Source organism: Lynx canadensis, chromosome D3, assembly GCF_007474595.2.
Source record: "Lynx canadensis isolate LIC74 chromosome D3, mLynCan4.pri.v2, whole genome shotgun sequence".
NCBI classification, from domain to species: Eukaryota; Metazoa; Chordata; class Mammalia; order Carnivora; family Felidae; genus Lynx; species Lynx canadensis.
This window is the reverse complement of record NC_044314.2, coordinates 46,361,213-46,383,219: the sequence shown is the minus strand read 5'-3', so window position 1 is coordinate 46,383,219 and position 22,007 is coordinate 46,361,213.

The window sequence follows — 22,007 nt, the reverse complement described above, 5'->3', positions numbered from 1 at the left end:
ACAAATAAAGGTGAAAAACAAATAAAATAAAGAGGGATCATGAATGAACCAATGATTACCTCAACCCTTTGCACCTAAGGTCCCAAATGAGACCATTAATGTGAATAGATTAAACAATTTGGTGCAAATTTTCTCTTATGTAAGTTTGCAATTCAAAATCTAATAGGAGTAGAGTTAAGTTGGTTAGAAGAGTGCTCCTAGAAAAATTCTCTCCAGCTGGAAAGATACCTCACAAGTCTTTACGCTTAGAATGACACAGCCTCCTACCTACTTAGACACTTGCAGATACCTCCAGTTCCTAGAATGTAGTATGTTCTCTATAAATGTTGAGTGAATGAATAGCGAACAAATATATAAATTTATCAATAGAATGAACAGCATACATTTGGATGAAGGATTAAATGAAGAGGGTGGCAGTAAGTGCGAGATTTAACTACATTATGGGGAAAAAACAACAACAACTAACCAATCAATCCTGGAGCTGAAAGCAGTTAAAAAGGACATAGAAGAGATAAATTAAGATCTAAAGAGGAAAACTTCTATGTGGTCATCCTAGCTTCTCTGTTCATAAGATGGCCACAGACTGGATCTAAGACAACAATCGAAGTCAATTACCAAAGGTTATTATTTGCCTGTTCAACAGACTCTAATAGATTCCTTCTTTCACTTTAATAACTCTCTAGAAGGAGAAAAGGAATGTGAGCACCCCATGCTTCTCACCACTGGCCCCCAACAAGGAAAAGAAGAAGGCCCTTTGCTTCTTCATGACACATTTTTTCATGACAACACAAGGCTCCACTAGATTCTTTTCTGGTCTGTGCATCATCTTGAGCTCACTCACATGGAATCCCTCCCTTCCATGCTTATGCCAACACACATCACTTACAGTGTCCCCCTCCCCATTAATTAACCCCACCCTTGGTAGTACCCAAAGATTGTCAACTGGAAAGAGCATATTAAAATCAGCCAGTCAGCCTAACAAGAAATCAGCAGGAACTGAAAATAGAAATTTCCGTTCTCTTGTCAAGGACAAAGCCCAACAGGGATTCTCCTGAAAATTCCCAAGGGCTGCCCAGGGCAGTTTTCTTGTCCCTCTTCTGATCTGATCTCTCTGCCCCTCCTAAGATACTGGCTGGTCTCAGAAACATATCAGGACTTTTTCTACATTTAGTTCACCTCTTTTTAAATCTATGTGTGTGTTTACTTTGTATTTCATATGCTATATTATCACTGTGGTAGAGGTATATATCTTACAAACAAAAATAAATATGCATATACTAGCAAAGCATGCTCAAATAATTTTAAGGGCAAGATTCAAAAGACCCAAAGCCTGTGTCCTTCGTCTCCAAGATCTGGACAGAGTCTTGTTCTAATTCTCCACCCAGTTGGCTGGGAACCATTGGACTTGCTCCTGCCAGCTCCATTCTTCAGCTTTTTTATTGTTTGTCTTTGTCTTGGTTCTAGACCAAATTCCTGCAAAGTCCTTCCTTCATTTGGCACATGACTATTATGAAAGCTTTTATCTCTTTCCCAGACTGAAAGGACTTTGGTTTTCAATATTCTTTCTGTGCCTTCAAATGGATCTGCCAGGCGTCCCTGGGGGCTTGGCATCTGATCTCCAGCTGTGGCTAGGCAGACAGGGGAGGGAAGGCTTTTGGGAAGCACAGATCTGCCCTTACTTTCCTGTGCTACTAGCTTCCTCCCTAGTTTCCCCATCTATTTTATCGGTCCACTCATTGCTCCCAACATGCTGCAAGGAAAAATACCATAACCATTTCTTGAAGGGAATGTCCCTTCCTCTATTCTAGAAGCTCTCTCTCTTTCTAGATTGTAGAGATGTAAACATCTGTATTATGATGTATCATAGACCAGACACCAACTTGCCTTCTGCTATGTAGCATAAAGAGAATCTTAGTAGAATATTGATGCACATATACAATAAGGGAGATTTTATTTCAAATAATTAAAAAAGGAGAGGAAAAGAAAATCTAAATAGCCTAAGATCAATAAAAATCAGAACCAAGTATTACAGACAGAATCAAAGTACTAAAAAATAAGTGCTGGTATGAGCAAGAAACTTGAGAAGCTGAACATGGTGCCTAACCCATAATAGGTGTTCAATAAATATTGATTATTTCTGATTGAACATTATTCATTCAAAGCAGAAAAAATAGTCTTTTCCTTCATACATTGCTTATGGCTGTGTTTTCATAAAAAAAAGATCCATAAATGTGTCTCCTACGATTTTCTTATAATTAGCTATGGAGCACATAACAAGATCAGATTTGTGTGAATTGAACACCTTCCCACCTGAGCAGTGAGAGCTGAGTTTTGGAAAGACATAGAAGTACTGTGTCTGTGGCCTAGAAAGCTATTTCATTTATTGTCCAAACTGGGACACTCTTGAGAGTTAAAGGAGATACCATTAATAAATAGAATGAGAAACAGAATGAAGGGATTATCCCAAAGTAGATATCACATGGTCATACTATGAGCTACCAACTTGAAGACAACATTGATTTGAATCCAACCATACACAGTGATTGATTTCTCATTACATTATTCATTGTCACTCGGCCAGTTATATGATTCAGTACTTATGGGTTAGTTAAGACCAAATGGAAAGGAAAATTCTACATTTTTAATTAAATCTATCATTTCTAAATTTAGAAAATTCTAAATTAAATCTATCATCATGTTCTTGGTGACCTGTAATCAGAGTTGGGTTCTAATAAATTTCTTTTTCTCTGAGTCGGTCACATATTTCACTACCTGATTCTATTACTAAATTTTAAATTAATATTGGTTCTTATTTTGATCTCTGAGCAGCTTTAGAAATGAATGGCTATTCACTACTTTTCAAACCACTGAATTTCTCATTTTCTGATACCAAATTCCTGCTTCTGTCCCACACTGGTTTCTCTCCCTCCCCTCTGGCTCCCATTATAGACTATTTTTCTTCCATCTGTTCCTTCTGTTTTCACATTTTATATGCTCCCTGGAAAGTCTGATTGGCTCTCCCAGCCAGCTAGTTATAAAGGACTCTTAAATCTTCACCTTCTGTCCAGGTCTCACTTTCTTCCTGAGCTCCAAACTGACTGCTACTGGACTTCTCTACTTAAATGTCTCCCAAGAACCCCCAAGAATTAAATAAAATTTAAGATGTTTTCAACACCTCAACAATGCCCCAATCCACTCCTCTTTCAGGGTTCCCTGTCTCCAAAAATAGCACCACCATGAAGCCAAAACCCTTGTTTCTTCCTTGACCCCATACTCATTTACTCCATTATCGTCCATTGCGTTACCAAGTCCTGTCAATTTGATCTCCCAAATGTCTTTCTCTCAATCTTCAACCATGACCAATCTTGACCAAACTAGCACCATCTCCCAGGTTCTTAACCAGTCATTCCCCCTCCAGACTTGCCTCCTCTAGTCCCTTTTTATATTGCAGCACAAGTGATTCCTAACAGTGTAAATCTGTTCCATTTGCTTTTCTGCTTTAAACTGCTTTCTGGCTCTTAAATGTAGTTTGAATACCGTGACTTAAATGTCCTCCCACCATCTGGCCCTGCCCACCTTTCCACACTGCTGTCCTTCCTCTTCCCTTTAGTGCTCTATGCTGTCATCTCCCAAAATTCAGGCTCGTACTTGCCTCTGACTCATCCTATTGCCACTGCTGGGACATTTCCTGCTTCATCTAACTTACTCCTACTCATCCTACTGCTACTGACTCAAATGCCATTTCCTCAAGGAGCCAGTGTCTGATCCCAAAACTATATTAGATTTCTTCCTATATATTCCTATAACACGCTTTCTTTGTATTAGGTTGAAACACATGAAATTGCCTTGTTGTAAGTCAGTAACAGTCAAATAAAAGAAAATTCGTATAGTTGAAGCTAATACTTGTGTCTGCTAAACTGTAAATTCCCTGAGGGCAGGAACCTGGCCTATTTCATATACTGTCTCACACAGTTCCTAGCACACAGTAAATAGTCAGTGGATATTTGTTGAGTGAAGAAAGGAATGCATGAGCAAATAATTAACTACATTTTCTAGAAATGGGTCATCATTTTAATCCATCTAATTTGAAGCTACAACAATTTTCTTTTTAACAGTGATAATTGTTTTCTGTTGCACAAGTGTTTGCCCACTCAGTTAGATTAAATACTGAAAATATATATTCTGAGTTTTTAGCAGAGCACTATTACGTGAACTGATAAGTAGCATCTTGGTCTACAGAGCACAAACCTGAAGTAATTTTATACAGGTTACCACTCTTGATGAGAATTACAGAAGGCAAAGAATCCAGGGGAAATTGGTCTCAAAATCTCTATATATTCTAAAATTATTTAGCCCCTGTGAGAAGTCCTATAGTGGCACCTTTGAAAAGGTGACTCCTGAAGTTCTAATTTGAAAAGGACTGTAAGAATGGGATACTTTCAATAAGTATCATTCAAAAGACCTATCACTTTGAATATTGCATAGCCGCTCAAAAGATAAATATGGGCATGCCAGCACTTTGCTAATTCCCATTAACTACGGCAATCCTTAGCGAATTGCCGCATTAATGAGGAAGTCATTGCCTATACAGTGTCTGCAAATGGAGGAGTGTATCTTTGCTACAGTTCTTCTGACAAGTGTAGTTCTGCCTTAATTATTTATGATCATACACCACAGCACAGGAGCGCTCACGAATATTTTGTATGAGTAATGAAGTTTTAGTAATAAGAGCCTTCACTCCATCTTGCTGCTGTTAAAGCTTACAGAGGAGCAGGGTGAGAATTTAAGGTTTTTGTGGATTAGTGAACTGGGAATTAGCAGGATTCCCTAGGATCGAGTTCTAAATAATACAATGAAAATAAATATCTACAAGTACAATTCTTATTTTTGCAAGCTCTTTAACAGCCCTCAGAAGACCCTCGATGAACCACAAGGAAAATGATAAGAAATGAGGCAGCTAATGATAACAATAATTACGATAATAATACTGCTTATATAACTCTTCATGGATATGTCTACACAAACATGTAGGATGGATGTTGAGACAATTTCTAAATAATTCAGAGCAAATAGCTTGCAGGTGTGGGCAGTGGGGGGCTGGGAAGAAGAGAGTCCACTTGGTCAGAATCCTCCAGTCCACATTGGCCGAATTTGCCGAATGATTTCTCCTATTTCTCTTGAAAAATTCTGATACTGTTAAATCTCAATTCTGCACATAATTTACTTCTGGTGATGGTAAGTCTTTTAATTTCTCTGAGAATAAATTTCTTTATGTTCTGCAGAGGGAGATCCAACTTAAACTGTTTGTGATATCTTTTCCAACCATGACATTTTTGGCTCTACAACATTCGTGACCACAGATCCACTGTCACTTATTCTTTAACTAATAATTTGTTGAGCAGCTATTGACATAGCAGGTCCCATAACAAGGACCAAGGAGAGGTTCATCCAGAAAGCTGTTTAAAGACAATATTAAGCCCCTTTTCATCTTCAATCTTCTACTCCTACATGTCACACACAACTCCTCCTATTTGATCATTTGTTTTCATCGAGACCATGGGAAAACATGAAGGGCTAGATAAGATGTTTTCAGAAGCATGAGCTATGAGGTGTGATCCTCCTTTCTTCCTTAGTCTTCACACAGAGCATTATCCACGTTGGTCCATCGAGTGAATATTTCTCTGGGTTTATCATCTGCACCAAGCCTGCAGGCAGCCTCCTGTACTCACTCAGCTAACTAAATAAAGAACATCTGAGAGCAGAGGGGCTCCTGTTACTCAACAACTAGAAGAGAAAAGAAACTGCCAGCCAATGCTAAGGGCATTCCAGAATGAAAGACGAACCAAAGACCCCACAGGGCAAAAAGCATACAATGGCTACATTAAGAAATGTCCAGGAGCTAATAAGAGTAGCCCCCAAAAAGGAACAAATAACAATTCATTTTAGGCAATAAAATGAGTGGGAAATACAGAGTAGGAAAAAGACATTGTAAATTATTGGATCTGCCAGGTTGAATTTTTCAGTTATACCACAGCCCTAGCCAATGAAACTACAAAAAAAGGAGAGAGAAAAGCTGACCTGAGAAAAACTCACTGCCTTAAGGATATGTGTTTAGTCCTCACCCTACTCCTGATCATAACCTTTTGATAAATAATTGTATATTAGAAGAAGATTTTATAGCTTTATTTTCTTTTCCTGGAAAATTACACGTGAGAGTCCCTACTCTATGTATAAGGGGTTCTAGGGCTTGAGTCAACACTTCAATCTTTGGTCTGTCTCATAACACCAATTATTCTCATTAATATTAACAAACTTTAAAAATGACTACATTCAACCAATTCAACAAATATATCATAAGTCAGGTCTCATTCTTAAGTGTGGAGTATACAGCAGAGACACAATAGATTTGGTCCCTGACCTTAATGGAGCTCATGGTCTATGGGGGAGATAGACAATAAACCAACACAAAAAATTTAAAAAAGCAATTTTTTAAAACTCTGGGGTTTTTGAGAAAGTATAATGGAGATGAGGGTAGGGAGCATCTAATTAAGGGAAAGACTTCCCTGGGGAAGTGACAGTTGATCTGAGACCTAAGGGATAAGGAGTTAGTAGGGAACGCATAATGAGGGCACATGCTAAATACCAACCATGCTGACACTGGAATGGGTTTGGCATATGGAGAGAAATACCTGCGCATGCAAATGGAGATTTACATTTTCAAAAAGCTGCTTTGTTTATAAAAATGCAATAAATGCTTGGTGATTTTTAGGCAAAAATATACTGGTAAGGTGAGAATAACTTTGATCAAACCTGAAGAGTATGGTTTCTTGTCAAGATAAAAAAAAATCTCTGAATAATAAAAGACCTGCCTTCATCTGGATATGTCTAATTTTAACGTTCAATTTTAAAATTATATCTAAAGATCTCCAAATACCTTTTCCTGTAGCCTTCTTTCATAGCCTACTTCAATTCTGAACTATCCCAAGTGCCAATAATATTTCTTCATAGCACGTTTCTTAAGTTTTCTTTTAGTATGTGTCTTCAATAAAACCACATATATTCATATTTGTACAATATTTATACATATTTATATTTATACAATATAGTGTAATCACCACAGTCTGCATAAAAGTCTTCAGTATAATTTTAAGGACTGTTAGCAAATTCGTTCTCTCTTCTCTAGGACATATTATATTAGAGATTTCCATGATGTAAAAAGTCATTCTGTAGTATTTGCCCAGTTTCTGTTCCAGTATTGATTACTAGAAAGTAAGTATTTTATATCTATATGACACACATATACTTACGGCATAGGACCAAAATATAAGACAATGAGATAGTTCATAAACAATCAATTCACATCTGACCTGTGAAACGGGCACAAGCCAAGTGCCATCTACAAAATATCCCTATGGCAAAGCCACCTAGCACTACCAAGCATTACTGTTTTCCTATTCATAAACTTGAACACTTCCCAAGGCTGTTTCCTCTGCGCCTGTTTCTTTTTTCCCTTCTCTGGCTTGGTGCCACCCTTGCATTACCAGGGTTACACGTTTATGTTACTAGCCTAGACCTTCTGGTAATCTCTTTTTTCTTTTCTTATAAATTACCACCACATGCTCTCAACATTAACATTTTCCTCCTAGATTTATTCATTATGCCTTCAGTTTCCTTCATTTAAAACCAAATTCTTTATCTGAAAAGCAGCAAATAGAGCAGAGGTGTTCCTTAAATCCAATATTGCTTTGATATAATTATATAATTGTACATATATGGCATCTGTGATTTTTCTGTATTTATGTGCCTGTTCAATTTCTGTCTATTTCTCTATTACCATATCCATGCAACCTGCTTATAAAAGCTGTCAAAACAACACAACATATAAACTCAGAGCAGGTTCAATGAACTGTTTCAGCTGCTTTTTCTTCTCATTTCCTTCCACTAGCTTCAGGAATCCTTGGGCTTCGACAGTGGGAATTGCAAAACCCTCAGGGCAAGTCCCTTTGTGGCTCATTCTGCATCTTATTTAGTGCTGGTATCCAGAGGCTATAAGTAATTCCAAACAGGCTGGCGCCACAGCTCAGGTGACTCCAAACATCATTCAAGTTTGTCGATATTCTCCCTAACTTCACCCGAATAAGGGATCTGTCATCAAGGACGAACGTGGCAGGGGGAGCAATTCAGCTACACCAAGTTTCAGCCTCAAGCACCGGCATGGCGGATGACTTAATGAGCCCAAACTTGAGGCTTAGTGAACTACTCTCTGTTCTTGCTTGGAATGAAAGAAAAGGCTTTAAGTGCATAGGGTGGATTCAAGTTAGACGCAAAGATAAATCCTCTGAGAACATGGTAAACACTGGAATATGTTACCAAAGGAAGTTGAAGAATATATTTTCCCTGGTGGATATTTGTTTATTTTTTTAAGTACATTTTCTCCATCGTCTGGACTTGCAGACAGATGGTCCTGTGAACCCAGGGAAAACAGACTCGGTGACCTTTGATGCACACCTGACTCCCTCCCGTCTCTCCTTAAATGTCACGTCCGCAGAGAAGCTTTTCCCTCCCTCCTATCCCACAATTCCCTTTTTGTCTCGCTCCCTTTCCCTGTTATATTCCTCTCCATTTCTTATAACAAACTGTAACTGTACAGTGGTACTTGTTTTTGTTTTGTTTTGTTTGGCGAGCCACTTGTTAAACATTTGCCAGCACACCACTGTTCCTAATCGTTCTTTCTGCTTTCCCTCACCTTCCGCAATAGCAGCCAAATTGATCCTTTAGAAACTTGAACCGGGTCAAGTCATTCCTCTGCTCAAAAACCTGCAGCAGCTTTCCATTCACTCGGCTGAAAAACAAAATTCTGGCCACAGCTTAAAAGTTCCCATATGATCTTCCAGCCCTCCATTCTTCTGTGTTTTTCTGATCCAGTCTTCTTTGCGGGTTGTTCACACTCGCTTCCACCACTCGGCAGCCCTGCTGTTCCTCAAACATACCAAGCGTGCTCCGGCCCCGGGGTCATTGCATTTGCTTCTCTCTGCCTACACAACTTTCCCCCAGATGGAAGCTTGGCTCCTTTCCCCACTTCATTCACTAATCTCCTTCCATACACGTCACCAGGTCAGAATGATCTTCTCTGACTATTCTATGCAAAATAGCACCTACCACCACCATGCCGCTCTCCACTCCCTTTTACTGACTTTCTTTTTCTCTACGGCGGGCATCACTGGTTTACATATTGCATATTGATTAGCGCTTGGGCCTGTGCTTCTCATACGCAGTCCTCGCTTCTCCTCCGTCTGCAAACTACATTTGCTTGTTCTCATTGCCAGCTGACAACTAACAAGGGTTGGCCATTGGGAGGCACTTGGTGAAGACTGTAGGGTAGAAAGGAGAGAGAAGCCAGGATATTTCTCCTTCTGTCGCTCTCGGCTTTCAGGTGACATCGACAACAGTGACTCAGTCTCCCTGGTGGCTTCAATCCCACCCAGATAACTTCTCCCTCAGTGGTCCCAGTTGCCTGTAAGCATCTTTATTCTTGGGCTCTGGGAACACTACTCCCTATTATCCCCCAGTCCTGGAGATGATGGCAGGGAATTTAAAAAAATTCCCTGTTTTAAAACACCTGGAGGAACTTGTTACCCTAAAAAGACCTTATAGTACACCTGCCTGTCTCTTTCATGAAGCTAAAGAAGGATGGGAGCTGGTCGGTCTTCTTCACCAGGAACACTTGTTCTCATTTTTTATTTGGCTTGCACCAAGCCCTCCTTAAATGTCATTTCCTTAGATGTTTCCTTCCCACCTGTTTTAATTAGATCTCCTATCTTTGTCCTCTTGTTTTGTTTTCATTTCCATTTCTTATAACAACTTGTAGTTGTTTATTCACTACAACAACTTGTGGTTGTTTATTCGCTTGTTTATTTGTGCAATGCCTCTTTTTACCACTCAACTAAACGTAATAAGGATCCCATATCTCTTATTCAATAATCTTACTCTTATTACTTATTACTCTTATTTAACACTCAGTATGGGCCAGTGTTAGACGGCTCATACTAGATGATCTATAGGTATTTTTTTCATTAAGTAAATGAATTTAGACTGGACCCCTCATAGTTACCTTCATAATATTTTGGACCTAGTAAAGGCTCAAGAATTGTTTGTAGAGTTGATTAGGATTTATGGCTTTCTCTAAAATATTCACCTGTATGACCAGTATACTAAGGTTTTCCATAAATCGTGGAAGAGGTATCTTTCACAGTGTTTTCCACACATACAATACATTTTTGCATGTTACCTTCAAAGGCCTTGATTCCAGTACACAACATGAAGGCAAGTGAAGCAAGTATATTCATATGAGCATACTCACTGGCCTAGTGTGGCAAAAATGAAGAGAAGTCTCAAAATGGAACTATGGGTAGGGTGCCTAGATAGCTCATTTGGTTAGGCGTCCATCTCTTGATCTTAGCTCAGGTCACGATCTCACGTTTCATGGGATCAAGCCCCACATTGGGCTCTGTGCTGGCAGTGCAGAGCCTGCTTGGGATTCTCTCTCTCCCTCCCACTCTCTCTCTGAAAATAAGTGAATGGAACTATGGGCAAATGATGTTCTTATACGGTAAGGTCCTTCCTCTCAGGGTTTTGTTTTTGTTTTGTCTTTTTGCATGTTTTTTGTTTTGTTTTGTTTTTGTAGTAATTTCATGGTTTTCTCTTCTAATCGAAAGTGAACTAAACTATCAAAGGGTAAGAGCAAATTTGTGCTTGACATTTTCCTTTTTGTCTTAAACAGTTACCGCGTTTGGGTGGCATTATGGATTTTCCACATAGGTTTAAATTGGTCTTTGCAATGCTCTGTTCTCTGTTCTTGTTTCTAAAGTAAAGAGAAAGGCTCAAACGAACACAGGGAAGTCTATCATGCATCACTTTTTTTAACTTTCCAATTTCTATTTGCTCCTTTATTCTCCATACTTCTCTGTCCCCTCTTTTGTTTAAAATCTCATTTAGCATTCTCTTGAGGGGAGAACATGAGATTACAATCTAACGATTGTAATGAGAATGGGTTAAGTTGGTGCCGTTTCCCATTTTCATTACAATCTTGGTGGCAAGAATAATGTAACAGAATTTTTAATGCCTCATATATTACATGAACATTTTCCCGTGAGCTCCTGCTCCTTTTCTGCGGACAGCACTGTTGCTATGTGCTGTAGGACTTTGATCTTTTTATATTCTGTATTATAATCAATTGGCCATTTCACCCCTTCCCCACAGATTACAGTCAAATAAGTGAAAAATATTTTGATCTATAGCATACCACTACACCTCATGGCTATAAAATCCTCTCACCTGTAGACCAGTACCTACAAGATCCATGTAGCCAGTGATTCAAATTAGATAGAAGGTACCAGCCAGGTGTTCTGATGGCCAGCCACTTCTCTGAAAGGCACTCTGGGAATCAGAATTTTGTAATTTAGAGCATAAATAGAGAGCGTTGGTTAATTTAAATACCAGGAGCTCTTAGGGAGTTGGACCGAGAACCCCAAGTGCTCACCTTTGAAATGAAAAGCCTCAGAGATCCTTGTTGCTCTAAGTGCGGTGCCCAGACCAGCAGCAACAGCATTACCCAAGAGCATATGAAAAATGCAGGCTCTCAGGCCTCAGTCCAGTCCAGACCTGGGCCCCAGGTTCATGGACTCCTCTCACCTGACTTCCAAGAATCTCCCTGTGATGTCACTCCCACCTAAACATTTTCCGGCCTTTTGCCATTACCAGCCTTTCTGGGTTCCATTTTCTCTGAAACCATTTGACAAAACTAATTTTCAAATGGCCCTTGCAGCAGAAACATCCGGGTCTGAATCGTAGCTCTGTTGATACTGCTGTGGGGGAAATTGATCTGTCTTCTCTGTGCCTCGATTTCTTCGTTCATAAATTGGGGATAAAAATACTTACTAAATTAATTAGAGAGTAAGAACAAACCACTGTGGTAAAGAGATTCCCCAAAACACACGGGATCAAACCAGACAGAAATGTCTTTTTATGAAGTGGCCCAAATTGGAGGTCAACTCTGCTCTACCCACTCTAAGGAAGTAAGATTGTCTCCACCCATTTCTGTGTGATTCCCTAGGGCCACTATCTTTGTCTTCATATTTGACACTTCATTGCAGAAAGGGAAGAATCCACATGAGACACACCTTAGCAATGGGCCCCACCTAGCTAGAAGGGGGTGGGAAATGCGGTCCTTCACCGGATGCCTCGCTCTAATTCTATGACTGTGCACATAGACCGGGCATTTTGGTAGGAGGGCAGCAGTCCCCACCACCCTCACCTAGCAGGGCTATGCGTGGAGTTCAAGGAATCATGGAGACAAATTGCCCAGCACATTGCCTAGCACCACACACATTAAGTTCTCAATAATGACAGCTGATATATGCTTATCATCTTATCATTCACTCTCTTGGTAACACAATCGCAATCTAATAAGGTTGTTCCAAATGTCAACTCATGGAATGAAAAGTGAATGATTTTCAACTCACCCTCCTAAACGGAGCCATAGATGCCTCAGATCAAACCACAGTGGCTTCAAGTAGAGTTTGTGTGACTTTGGCATCAACTTGGCCAAGTCTTGATCTCCAGACAGCTTAATAAACAACTCCCTTGTCTCTACCACTTCTGTCTTCTATATCTGTATGCCTCAAGTCGAAGCAAAGCTGGAGACAGGGATTTGAGTGCCCATAGTTGATCAAAAGTGAGCTCTCAGGAGACAGTGCATGAGGGAGTCTGACCCTACAGAAAGCTCTGGAGCAGGAATTGCACTACAAAATCAGTCCCATCGTGAGTCTTTTGTAGCCCATAACAGTCAGCCTAGGGCTGGAGGTTGCACAGGGGCAAGGGAGAGAAGTAATATTTTTTACACAATTCTGTCAAAAGGAAGGCAGCCCAGCTATTGGCAGACCACTCTGCAGTGGGGGGTGGGGGGGTGGGGGGGTGGCGTGGGGGGGAGGGAGGGGAGGCCTGCACCAGCCAAGTAACAGGGATGCAGGTGGGGCCTACCAGCAGTCATTTTCTGCGGGTATTTGCTTCTTACTTCCATTAGAGAAATAAAGTATTAGAGAAATAAAGTACTGGGGAAAATCAGAGTAGATAACCCCTTATCAAGGTGGGCAGATCAGGAAAGATTTTGGTCTCATGTCCACAGACTAAACCTCTAACTCCAGCCAGCACTTGGCCACAGGGAACTATAAGAAACATGAACCACACAAAGTAATTTTTCACTAGTACTGGAAAAATGATGCGTACCACATCAAGAAACAAAATGTTTTCTGTAAATAGGCATCCAAGCTACAGGTTATTTAACCTGTTAATGCAGTACTATTCTGTAGAAGAAGGCTAGGTACTTAAAACTAATTGCAGTTCCCCAAACAACAATATGGGTTTGATCCCAATAACCATTTTTAACAGGTCATCAGATAGATCAGTCAGAGTCTCTGGCTCATCGATAGAAAAATAAATGCAAAAATAAAAAACAAAATTGGGTCCAATCAGGGATTCTTGGGAATGATCCAAGGCACCCTTATTCATTGGGTACTGTCCAGCTTTTTTGAGAACATGTCTTTTGTCAGAACCTACTTTTCCCTTACGGGACCACTCTCCAAGACCTTATCAAATCACACCAAGGTCATAGGCTCCAACTGAGTTTCCTTCGCCCCTGACTCTGAAACAGAGCCAATCCCAGGCCATAGTTCCACCTCAGTTCAGTCTGGCTTGGGCCTTGGCTCCCGTCCCTGGGCTCTGTCATGGTACTGTGCATAAGCCCGGTATGTGCCCCAGTTCCAATAACTACATCAATGCTTTATCCACCGCCTGATTTTCTGTTTTAGCTCCTGGCCTGATGCTCCAGGTCTGGGTCCCTGTATCCCCCAGTCCATTCAGAGATTTGTGTGATCACTGGTCCTAAGACTTCCTACTGCTCACTGACAGATTCCCAGGGCCACCTGCCGCCTGCATCTGCACCTATTGTCTATTACCAGACAGTTCTCCTTCCCACAGAGGGGAAAGAACAGATGGAATATTCTTAACAGAGTGGTGTAAAGAGAAAACAACAGACAAACTGCTATAGAGAATCAGAGTTAAACTCCTTTATTAGGACAGGGAAGTTGCTAAAGACGGGGAGCCAAGGAAATGGAGATGTTACCTTTATCAGTCAGGATGGCTGTTGTCATTGGCCTGGCAGAGCCTGGTGGCCAAGAACTTGTATTCTGGAGTCAGAGCTGATGAGTATCCCCGCCCACCACTCACTAACATGTAAGAGAGGATATATATTTTATGTCTCAGCCTCAGTTTCCCCATCTGTGAAACAGAAGCATTAGTTCCCTCACAGAATTACTATTGTCCTTGCTCGGATGAAAAGAGGTATTACATGGAAAGTCTGTTGCAGTCGTTTCTTAAGCACAAGACTGATATACAGTAAATACTCAATGAATATTAGTATGTAATTCTAGAGGAAAAGATACATGTAAGGTAGTTTGTGTCTGGGGAGAAGGCATATGTTACATATTTAGAATAAAAACCTAGGCTTGAAGAGCCACTTTGTCAAAGATCCGTAAGTTCAGAAAATGAAAAAGCAATGGGAATCAGTGAGGTGAAAACCAGAGCAGAAATGTGAGTCCAGAGCAGAAAGAACACTGGAATGGCAGCCTTGGGGGTGGGGGTTTTAGGAAAGGTTGATGAGAAGGTGATGGTGGAAAACTGGCAGTGAATCAGAAAGGTCGCAGAGAGAAGAAGTGGGACCCTGGTCATGCCCTAGGGAATGCATGCACCGCACAGTGCCCCAAGGCAACAGAGAAAGCTATTAAAGAAAAAGTAAAGGGAAATAGAAGAACCTGGCACATTTTATTAGAAGGACAGTGAATGGAGGAAGGTATAACAAGGTACTCGGAGCGACTCAGAGAGGAAGAACAGTAGGGAAGTCCATAGAGGGAGAGGTAAAGAAGCAGTCAGCTGTGACAGAGAAAAGAGGCAATGAAGAAACATAATAATATATAACGCTAGTTCAAAACAACAGCTGGGAATAGGGAATTGATAGTGAAGCAATAAATACCAGCAATGAGGGAGCTAAATACCATTAAAATGCACAATAGTTAATAACAATGAAGCTGAAGTCTGGAAGCAATTAATAAATTAATAAACAATAACAAAGTATGAAATGCATAAAGAAAAAAGTGAGGTTATAAATATGACCCTTTGGTAAGAGGAGAACAAGGGGTTCACTGGAGGAGAGAGGGGGGAGGATGATTCAGCTGGATTGCAGAACTACGTGCTCCAGGTTCTAAGCAGCTAACAGACAAGAGAGGACTGATTCTATCCGCCTACGAGCACTGGGTGGAAAAGCCACCTGCAGAGAGCGTTGCATTCATTCTCCTGATGAAGCCGTCATCCCCAGAGCTTCTCATCTACCATCATCATAAATAAAAATGCTCTCAGGGACTGACTGCCTAGATTGTGCCATTAATGGTGCACAAATATGCCAGGCTTCCTACTAGCAGTAGTGTTTGCAAGTAACTACTAGAAATTGTCCTAAATGTAAGTCCTGGACCAGATCAGAGACCCCATTCTTAGGCTCAACTTCTGCTCAACCCCTCAGTTCGACTATGAACCTCAACACATCTTTTTGAGCCATTCTGGGAGTCTCCAGAAGTTCTGAGAATCAGTAGGAATCCCCCAGCTCAGGTGGGGGATCCTCAATGACTACATGGACCCCCATCAGTTGTAACCTCAACCACAGACCTGAATGTCTCGGTCATTAGGGGAGCCCCTCACCTTGGGGACCACAAGCACCCCTGTGGTTTGCTTTCAGGACCTCTCCTTTTCTAACATAATTATGGTACTTGGGAGCTACAGTTCTTTTCCAAAGCAAAGGTCAAGTATTCTTTACTCTTGGTTCAGAGAATATTCTCTACTCCAGGAAGCACCTACAAAATAAAAAGTAAAGAAGAGTAACAACGACAGAAAGATGAGGACCTGTTTGGTTCCCACAAACTAGGTTGGGCAAAACTACCATGCAGGATGGACGAGGGAAAAAATGATAAGCTGGTTTGGCTAGATTAAATAGGACAGTTCCCCACCCTTTTTTTTAACAGGTCTATCCCTTCCCCATTTTGGGGTGACTTCAGCTTGTTATCCCCGTGGTATTTCCCAGCAGCAAGGACAATTTTCCGGAGGTATTTTCCAGAGGCAAGGACAATTTCTCGCCCTTCGTTGTCTGCCACACAGCATCCCCTGTTTGTTTTTCCACGTTGTTCCCCACCCCCCACCCCCGTTTCCTTTTGTGCCTAGCATCTCCTATTTCATCAGGACTCAACAGCTGACGCTATGGCCCTGGCTGTAGCATGAACTTAGCAACCAAAAACACCCTCAATTGGATGGAGAGTTCCTGAGCATCCACGTTTCACCTCAATGATAAGAATAAGAAAAAAAAGAAAACCAGACCCAGAAGAGAAACAGCTGATACATATTACAGATAATTCCAGGGTCTGTAGGGAAAGAACATAAGGAAGAAGACAGAAGAAAAGAGCAATTGAAGGAATAATTGAGATTTTCCGTAGACTAGGATACTAAAGACATCAAGATGATATTACTTTTATATTTGTACAAAAATGTGAATGATCAGCCATACACAATTAGAACTTAAATATGTTTAATGTATTCAAATCAAGTAATTCTTACCTTTCTTGTGTAGATGCAGAATGTATAAAGGTAGTATCAACTGCGTTCAGTGGCAATAAATGTGAAAGAATAGTTTCCTTGAACCCACTACTGCAAACATAGTCCTCTCTCTTAAAGAACTATCCTGAATAGTAGGGAAAGTCCAAGGGTGTAAGTGAAACTCAACAGTTCTGACTTCAGTAAGTTTCTGGTGAGTAAAAGCTTCAGCTCAACAGAGCAGAGGCCAAGCTTTGTTCTAGGTGCAGCACATTGCATTTGTTCCTTAGGATTAATCTCTGCGCATTGACCATGCCTTACCGGTGATCATAAAAATTAACATCAATTCTGGAGACAGTTCATAGACAGATGGGGGTGACCTTTTCACTTCAGAATCTAAATTATTTGCTATTGGATAAACAATTTGTTTTTACTGGGTTGGACATGAATTAAATTGATTCCAACTACCGTAAGTTTGATACAATTGATACACTATTGTATTGTCTTTTATTGTTAGGTTGCTTGCATGTATTTAAGGATTTGTATACAGGTATAAAGAAGCCTGTTTCCTGATTTTTTTTCCATGACAAAGAAAGCTATCGTGAACAAGTTCACAATGAAATCTGCCCTTAATTGAAAGAAAAATAGTAAAAGAAGAAAAAACACAGAAGAGTGGTTGTCACTCTCATCAACAAATTTAATAATGGCCTTCTGTGCTCTGCTCTATTCTATTTGGAGGGGGGTTATTTAACAACAATGACAACAAAGTGTATCTCCTCAGTATGGGCTAAATGACTGTGGGGTCACACCATTAAATATTCACATCCATATCATATTCTAAGAGTGCAACCTTCTGGGTCATTACATAATATGTAGATGAACTATCCATGTGGTCACATGGGGAAAAAAGCAGCAGAATGCCATTACAACATGGTTGATTCTTCTTCAGACTCTACAACTATTCAAACATTTTTGGCCCTGGAAGAGGTGAAGTCTGAAGGCTTGGAGGCTAGATCTACTACTGCCACTGAGTTGTTTTGTAATCTAAACAAATCACATTCTAGCTCCAACTCTTGAGTCCCCAGCTGTGGGTTATGAACAATGGGGCTTGCCCTTCCTACCTCATGAGGCCATAAAGGAGAAAGTACACTGAAAACACTCTACAAGCACAAGATGCCTTTATGGTGACTATTAATTAGCCACAGGACAGCAATGTTGGAAAAGAATGCGAGGTCATCTAGTCTAGGCCTCTTCACAATAAATCCTCTGAGCCCTGAATCCAAGTTCAAACAGGTAGTCAGTAATGAGCTAAGATGAGCACCCAGGTTTCCTGGTTCCCCTGTCAGCCCTCTGCACCATGCTAGTCACTCGCCTAAGTCTTGGTTGTCTTCTTTTTGGCATTACAAAACAATTAATCTATAATATCAGTGTTACATTGTCTTTCAACATCGGTATTAAAAAGAATTCCATTAAACCAGTTGAAATATGTCACTGATATTTTTTCATAATAAATAGCTGATATTTTAGAATCCCAAAAATGTCAATTTCAAGTACTCAGATTGTCCCTATTTAAGTTCAAAATGCAAAATATTAGCAAATACTTGTTGAGCACTTAAGAGTGTGCCCGTGGGAATGCGAGCTGGTGTAGCCACTCTGGAAAACAGTATGGCGGTTCCTCAAAAAACTAAAAATAGAACTACCCTACGGCCCAGCAATTACACTACTAGACATTTATCCACGGGATACAGGTGTGCTGTTTCGAAGGGACACATGCACCCCCATGTTTATAGCAGCACTATCAACAATAGCCAAAGTATGGAAAGACCCCAAATGTCCATTGACGGACGAATGGATAAAGAAGATGCGGTATATATATATACAATGGAGTATTACTCGGCAATCAAAAAGAATGCAATCTTGCCGTTTGCAACTACATGGATGGAACTGGAGGGTATTATGCTAAGTGAAATTAGTCAGTCAGAGAAAGACAAAAATCATATGACTTCACTCATATGAGGACTTTAAGAGACAGAACAGATGAACATAAGGGAAGGGAAACAAACATAATATAAAAACAGGGAGGGGGACAAAACAGAAGAGACTCATAAATATGGAGAACAAACTGAGGGTTGCTGGAGTGGTTATGGGAGGGTGGATGGGCTAAATGGGTAAGGGGCACTAAGGAATCTACTCCTGAAATCACTGTTGCACTATATGCTAACTAATTTGGATGTAAATTTTAAAAAATAAAAAATAAAACAACCTAAAAAAAAAAAGAGAGAGAGAGAGAGTGCCGGCTTTGCTAAGGGTTTTCCATTATCCTATGTAGTTTCTACAATAACCCTAGAAAGTTCCCATTGTTTTTCATCCTTCTTTTAAAAAGGAAAAGTCCAGGGGTACCTGGGTGGCTCAGTCAGTTAAGTGACCAACTTCAGCTCAGGTCATGATCTCTCAGTCATGAGATCAAGTCTCACATTGGGCCCCATGCTAGGCATGGAGCCTGCTTGGGATTCTCTCTCTCTCCCTCTTTCTCTTCCCCTCCCCTGTTTGTGCCCACACACACTCTCTCTTTCAAAATAAATAAATAAACATTAAAAAAAAAAAAACAAAGATGCCAGAAATTCTTATCTGTCTAGAGTGTAATCAGTCTTAAATTGGGAATAAAAAAGATTTGGGAGACTTTCATCCTCACTTGGCTGTTCACTTCCTCCTTGGCACCTCATTCCTTAGCTGTGCTATTTACATCCTGTGGTTCACAGGGAAAGAGAAAATGAGAGTTCTTTTGGAGACTGCCTCCCTGTTTCAGAAGAAAGGGGCTAGAAATACCCAACAGCAATAAAGAATGAAAGATATATTTCCACTACATCCAAAACCTAAGTATGGAGGCTTTTTTTTTTTTTGGCATAGACAAAAATCTCAAAATTTAAATTAAATTAAAAATATGAAGCTTTACTAGTGTTTAACATATCATGTAGGAGTAACACTTATGTATAATTTATAAATAAACATCCATGTGTCAAGGGTCCATGCTTGCAAACTTTTCTGTCATATATGTACAAAATTAAAAATTTAATAAAAACCTCGGAGACCACTAGCTTAGTCCATGGCACTGTACGAAACAGTAACCCTTTTACATCTAAGGGCATAGACTTGTGGTCAGACAGTCCCAGTTCAAACCCAGTCTATGCTCTTTAATAAAGTCACTTGCTTAAGTATATTGGTCAGCACCCAATCAGGAAAAGACCAGGTAGTTCAATCGAGGGAATTTAATTTGGGGAATGAGGGGCAAAGGTGTTGGAAGGGCTGAAAAGCTCAAGAGGAAATAGTAAGGCAACGCAAAGATTTGCAGCATCAGGAATTTGCTCCTTCTGTTAGGTATTGAGGAACAAAAGAGGAGAGGGTGTTAAGAGAGACTAGGATCCAGAGGTAGTGAGGACCCGAAAGGGAGGGGCTGTCCAGCAAGAGCCCAGGAGGGAAAGAATATACCACTTAAGGGGCTGGGAGGGACTTGCCCCTCCCTGCTGCCCTATAGTGTCCTGCCGGTGTCTACTGGTGGCTAAACCCAACCAGAAGCCTGTGGCCAAAGAGCCTGGAAGCTTAGTTTAGAGGGATAAGCCTCCTTACTAAACCACATAGAGCTAGGGCAGGGTGAGGAACAAATATATGGTCCTCTCCTCTATAAAGAATTGTTTTAATGTTTATTTATTTTTGGGAGAGAGAGAGAGACAGAGAGAGAGCCAGCATGGATGGGGGGAGGGGTAGAGAGAGAGGGAGACACAGAATCTGAAGGTGGCTCCAGGCTCTGAGCTGTCAGCACAGAGCTCCACAAGGCGCCTGAACCCCCTATTGGAGTTAGGCAACCATCACCACTAATTTAGAACATTTTCAACACCCTAAAACGAAACCCATACCCGTTAGCAGTCAGTCGCCATCCTCCCCAGACTCCGGCAACTACTAATCTACTTTCTGTTTCTATGGATTTGACTATGCTGAACATTTCATATAATGAAAACACAATATGTGGACTTTGCTGATTGCTTCTTTCGCTCAGCATAATGTTTTCAAGGTTCATCCATGCCATAGCACACATAGATACTTTACTCCCTTTTGTGGCCAAATAATATTCCACTGGATGGACAGACCAAATTTTATCCATTCATCAGTTGATGGACATGAGGTTATTCCCACGTTTTAGCTCTCGTAAATAATGTTGCCATCAATGTTCAAATACGAGTTTTTGTGTGGATGTATGTTTGCATTTCTCTTGAGCATAGGAGCAGAATTTTTAGGTTATATGGCAACTTTATGTTTAACATTCTAAAGAGGGGTCAAACTATTTTCCAGAGTGGCCGCACCATTTCACATTCCCACTAGCAGAAACAGCTGAAGGTTCCAATATATTCACATCCCTCTAATGCTTTTTATTATCTGTCTTTTTTACTTCAGTCATCCTGGTAAATGTAAAGTGGTATCTCATTGTGGTTTTGATTTGCATTTCCCTAATTATTCAACCTTTTTAACAGCTAAATAGTTATTTGATTAACATTAATATCATAATGTATTCATATAAATTAAATATTAATAATTATTTTCAGTGAATGAAACATGAAAGATGGCCAATTTCATTTGCACACAGAAGAGCATTCCGGTGCTCTGAAAAAATGCATAAAAATGCAATGTAACAGCTAAGAAACCATTTCATGTAGAACTGTAACTGTACCAAGATATTTTCTGATTTCCCTTTTGATTTCTTCTTTGACACTGGTTGTTCAGGACTGTGCTATTTAATTTCTACATATTTGCAGATTTTCCAGTTTTCTTCTTGTTGCTGATTTCTAGTTTCATACCAGTGTGGTTGGAAAAGATACAAAATATGATTTCAATCTTCTTAAATTTGCTATGGCTTGATTTGTGGCCTATCATATGATCTCTCTGGGAGAATGTTCCATGTGTTGCTTGAGAAGAATGCGTATTTTGCTGTTGTTGGATGGAATGTCCTATGTATGTCTGTTATATCCATTTGGTCTAAAGTATGGTTCATATCCAATTTTTCCTTCGCTTTCTTTCTGGATGGTCTATCCATTGCCGAAAGTGGGGTATTGAAGAGCCCTGCTATTACTGTATGATGGTCTATTTCTCCCTTCATACCTGTTAGTAGTGCTTGCTTAATATATTTAGGGGTTCTGATGTTGGATGCATATATATTTATGATTGTTATGTCTTCTTGATGAGTTGACCCCTTTATTATTATATAATGACCTTCTTTGTGTCTTGTTACCATTTTTGGCTTAAAGTCTATTTTGTCTGATAACAAGTACAGC